Genomic DNA, 5,354 nt, shown 5'->3' with positions numbered 1-5,354 from the left:
TTTATTTCAAGTCATCTTGGCATTGAAAGGATTCTGCACCATCAGCTCTGTCTCCAGAGCCCAAAAGAAAGTGGTGTCTGCTATGAGGTTTTCTTTCAAGAGCCCTTGTGTTCATTTCCATTAAGAATAAGTCAGGGATGGTTAGTTTATGTTTTGCAATCAGACCGAACTTATGTGTTTTAGGATTAGAATAATGACAAGTAATGCATTCTCATTGCAAAAATAAAAAAAAGTATAGAGGGGGGAAAACAAGTTATCAGTTTTGCATGTATCTTTCTAAATTTTTAAAAATTTCATACAGTAGAATTGACTCTTTTTTTGGTGCGCAGCTTTTAATTGTAAACGATGCCTAGTGTTGCGTGGTGGTCCCCGCAGTCAGGATCCACAACAATCTCTTCCATCGCTGCCTAAACTCCCTTGGGCCACCCTTTGTCATTACACTGTCCCCACCCCTCATCCCTCCGCCTCATCCCCGCCAACACTGATCTGTTCTTCCCCAGTTTCCTCCTGACTTTAAAAAATATCTTATAATTGGTTAATATTCCTAAAATTGAAAATTTTAATTTAAGTGCTCATAAGCTCCTCATTATTCCCGGATTTCATGTTTGTGAATTCGCCTGCTTGCTGGCATGCATTTGTAACTCTCTCGTCAACATCCAGAGCACCTGTGTGGTCACTCCCAGACGCCCAGTGCCGTGGAGTTGGACTTGACAGTAGTACCCGAGGTCAGCCATGGCGGCTCTGCTCTCCCGTTTCAGCTCTCCTCGCGTGATTCACACAGTCCTCAAGAATTCAGACAAGTGCCCTTCTTGTGATATATTGAGTGCTATGGTTTTCTCATTTTTGTGCTTTTTGTTGGTGATTGTGTTGTTTTATGTGGCCCCATGCACAGTACGGAGGTGCTGTCTAGTGTTCATAAGCGTGAGAAGGCTGCAGGGTACCTCACAGAGAAACTCGTGTGTTGGGTAGGCTTTGCTCAGATGAGCTATAGTGCTTCGTGCTTAGTGCTGAATCAATAACGTCTATGAATTAAGGTGTTTCATGGAGGGGTGCCCTTTGCTCACTAGACCCTGGTCTTTTATTGGGGGGCGGGGGTGCCCCAGTGGCTTTTGGGATTTTCTTTCCAATAATGAGCTTTTCTGTTTTGTGTTGCCAAACGTCAACAGGGTATGAGTTCCAATTTGAGTTTAAGGCAGGCTTGTGAGGATTAAAATTCGATTTCAAATCTGGGTTTTTCTTGCAACTCCATAAGGGTGTGTTGTCATGTCACAGTTGCACACCCTGTTTTGTATTCCCAGGAGATGCTTGCTTCTCTCCCATGCCTCTGTGAGAATGTGGAAAACGGGTACTTGCCCCAAACTGCGTCCTTTAACGTTGTGGGGAAGATAGTGGTTGGACACAGAGGGATGAAGACAGTGGGGCCGCTGTTTTCTGAGGCCTTTCCATGATTCTTTGTTGCCAGTTGTTTTCAGAGATGAGTCCACCTTGCAGAAGGTCAGAGAAGGGATGTGCTCGGAGATGTTCCTTTCTAGTTGTGCTCAGGCCGCTGGCTCCGTCCCCCTGTGTGAACGGGACTCCTGAAGATGGGTGGGGCCTGAGATTTGATGTGTGATGTCCTTAGGGTTACAAAACTGTGGTACTGCCTGGAGGAGTTGCCTTGGTTGTTCCTAGGTTTTCCAAAGTTTTCAGCTATAGAAGGTGTGGGTGTCAGGGTGACTACAGGTCTTTGGTCTCCTCTCTAGTTCCCTGTCCTTAAACATTGTGCTCCCCCAACCCCCACCTCTCATCCTTTTTTCCTCTCTCTCAGTTGTTCCATCTCCTCCTGTTTATTTCACCTATTGTCACCACTTCCACCGGCACTCACTTGCCCCTTTCCCCAAGCTCCAGACCCACACCTTCCCAGCAACCGAGCACCCCAAAGCCCTCACACACTCAACATGCCCCCAAACCGAGCCTCTTGTCCTTGCCCCCCAAAACTGGACCTGTATCAGCCTCTCTGGGTTCATCGGTGACTTCCCTTCTCCTTCCTCTCTTCCACCTCTCTGAGGACCAAGTCCCGTTGATTCTAGTTCCCCAGCCTCGCCACAGTCTCGCTCCTCTTCCTGGACCCACCTCCTAAGAGAGACCACCTAGGCCAGGCCAGACAGTGGTGGTTCCAGCGTGCCCCTTTCTTTCCTTCTCCACTCGGCTGCCACAGTGATTTTTCTACTAAACTCCTTCCGTAGGTTCCAGCTAGATCCCTTTCCTTGGCATCTGCATGCAGTCTTGCTTCCCGAAGCACATGGCTGCAGCTCCCGGGGTTCTCTGCCCTTCCTGTCTACACTTGCGTTTTTTGTGCTCTGCACATCCTTCTTCTCCCTTTGCGCCCAGTCACCTGCTTCTTCCTCACAGAAGCTGGTCAGAGGTCTCCTTCCATTCTCACCCGGCTTCCTTATCCACCCTTCTCATTCCCTTTCAGCACAGACTGGGAGTACCACTCTGGGCCCCCGGAAGCATTGGTCTGCTCATTGATGATGTGTCCTAGAACCCTCTGGTCATTGGCCACTCATTTCCTCTCCCCAAGGACAGTCTGTTTGCAATTTTCTGTTTTGGTACATGTTTACCTTTCTAGAGACGAGTGTTTGCACATATAAGCTGATGTATCTATTTCCATATAAGTAATAGCATATCGCACAGATTGGTCATCTTGTTCTTTACCATTAAGATTATATTCTGGAGATCTTTCTGTATCGCCGTAAGGAGCCGCCTTGCTCTTCTTTACAGCTGTGTGGTATTCCGTCTCATCAGAGTCTGGCAGAGCCCATGGGCCACATGTGGTGCACCACCCGCTTTTATACAGGTGTCCACATTTTTAAGTGGTTGGATAAAAACTCCAACTGTGATTTTGTGACATGTGTAAATTATATGAAATTTGAATTTCATGGTCTCTAAATAAAGTTTAATTGGAGCACAAGCATGCCACGTGTTGCCATGGTTTAGCGCTACAAGGACAAAGTTGAGTAGTGACCGAGGTGGTGTGTCCCACAAAACCAAAAAGATTTGCTCCCTGGCCCATTACGGAGAAAGTTTGCTGACCCCTGCATTCTGTCACTGGTTCTTGCACCTGAGCACGCTTCCAGGTCACCTGGAGGGTGTGGTGAAATGCAGATCCCTGGGCCCTGCGCTCCTGGAGTTTCTGATGGAGCAGGTCTGGAGTGGGCCTGCGAATTTGCATGTCTAACAGGTGGTCAGTTGGAGCGAATGCTGCTGGTCCCAGGACCCTGCTTTGAGAACGACTGCATCACGTGGGCGGATCATCATTGATTTAACCCGCCCCCTTTTGATGGACAGCGATGTTGTTTCCATCTTTGGCCATATGGACTGTGCTGGGTTGGATGACCCGGCACAAGGCTCATATTGCGTCCCTGCCTGCAGCGGATTGCCAGAACAGGAATCTTTGGGGACTGTAAGGCTCTCACCTTATCTATTTTGACAGCCTCCGTGCCCAGCACGATGCCCAGCACACATTTGTTGAGCGGATAAAGGATGATTTCCACGTGGCTGACTGCAGTTCTGGAACCGCCTCCTTTGCGGAAGTCAGTTTTAAGAGCCGGTCTTTCAGGCAGGCAGAGAACCAGAAGGGTCTCTGATAATGTGGTGTGCCCGAGTTTTAGTTTCTAAAGATGATAAATCTGGGAGTTGGTTCCATGTAGCTCCAAGGGGACAACGAAGCTCACTTCTCTTCTACTCCTCATGGCTTTGAATGTGCTGTTGTCATCGTTTACGGCAATTGAGGATGTGGCCCAGGCTCACGCGGCTGGCAGGTGTCAGTGCTGGCGTGGGAAGTCAGATCTGTTGGGTTTCTGCTGTGCCCCAAACTGGTCCGTGTGGTGGCCTGGCCCCTGAACCCAGGCTTATTGGTGCAGGACCCCTGGATTTTGGAGAGAGCAGTGTTAAGACTGGAAAGAATGCAGAGAGGAACATGTGACCCAGAGTAGGTCACTGGGGCACATATTAAGAATGCCGATTCTAAGGAATGAGTGCATTCTGATTGAAAACAGAAAGTGTAAAACTCTTAGCATTGTGAAGGATTTTCAGAACTTTCTAGATGCCTTCTTTAGTGCCCCTTACGCTTTTCCTTTGCTGCTTTCGTGCTGGAGAGAAAACCAGGGGAGAGGGGACATTTTCCAAGACAGCTGTCATGTCAGTCTTCTCTGGAAAAGGCTCAGATTCCAGAGGCCACGGGGGAACTCAGCCCAGCACGGCCCGGCAGGCCACTCGGCATTGGTGGGCACGTTCGGTGGCTGCGCTGCCCAGGACGGCGCCCCTGTCCACACTCGGGCTCTTGAAACTGTGGCCAGCGCCTGGCTGAATTTTTACTTTTATTTAGCTGATTCAAAGGCAAATGTAAAGTTTTATTTAACATAGCTTATTTAAATTTAAAAAATCAATACTTGATTCTGTTATTGGAAAACTCCTTTGTATGTTTGGAATAAATAACTTGAGGTTATGAACCTACATTTTCAGTGAGTCACTTTGTGAAACCCACCTCTATAGAGCAAGCGTTTCTGATTAAATTTTAGCATCTGAATTGAGACAGCCTGCACGTGTAGAGTACAGTGGCACTTCAGAGTCACAGTGTGGTAAAAATCCTGGAGAGGTGTCATTAATATTTTTTTTAGCATTGCTTACATGTTGAAGTGAAGTTTTTTAATATACCGGAGTAAGTAAAATACATTGACTTTCATGTTTCTTTTTACAGTTTTAGAGAAAATTTAAAACGCCATGTGTAGCTCACATATTTCTATCAGATGTTGCTGCTGTAGATCCTACACACCCTGGTCATCCAGCATGATGAGCTATAATTTGCCATCGCCCTTGACCTTCCAATGAAGTAGGCAGAACTGAGTACTTCTTACTGCATTGTTTGTTTAGGTTTCAGTCCTGGCATCACCTCCTCCTTGATTGTCCCAGACCCAGTCAAATAGCTCATTTTTTTTCTTTTCTTTTTTTTATTGTTTAAAGTATTACATATGTCTCCTTATTCCCTGATTGACCCCCGTCCCCTGCCACTGCCACCCCCCAGGAAAGGCCCCTCCACCCCAGTGTCTGTGTCCATTGATTATGCTAATATGCATGCATCCAAGTCCTTTGGTTGATCTCTAACTGCCCCCTCCCCTGCCTTCTCTTTTTTTTAGTATTGCTTACATGTTGAAGTGAAGTTTTTTATACACTGGAGTAAGTAAAATACTTTGACTTTCATGTTTCTTTTTGAAACATGAAAGTTGGTTGGACAGTCTTTTCAGTGTTACCTTGTCTCTGGATCTATTTTTGTTCATCAGTTTATGTCGTTCATTATGTCCACATATGAGTGA

The 5,354-nt window shown here is 46.8% G+C and overlaps 1 long non-coding RNA gene across 1 annotated transcript in view; it reads right to left on the bottom strand.

Moving 5' to 3' along the window:
• Nucleotides 1-496: 496 nt before the first annotated feature.
• Nucleotides 497-5,354, bottom strand: part of LOC107184927 — a 21,363-nt gene continuing 16,505 nt past the window's right edge. The window contains exon 3 of the long non-coding RNA XR_001515828.1: nucleotides 497-507. This is a non-coding gene — a long non-coding RNA (uncharacterized LOC107184927). The remainder of the gene's footprint in view (nucleotides 508-5,354) is intronic.

Source organism: Myotis davidii, unplaced genomic scaffold (assembly GCF_000327345.1).
Source record: "Myotis davidii unplaced genomic scaffold, ASM32734v1 scaffold648, whole genome shotgun sequence".
Lineage (NCBI taxonomy): Eukaryota > Metazoa > Chordata > Mammalia > Chiroptera > Vespertilionidae > Myotis > Myotis davidii.
Note: the sequence above shows the minus strand (reverse complement) of the source record. Positions and strands in the feature narration are given on the sequence as shown.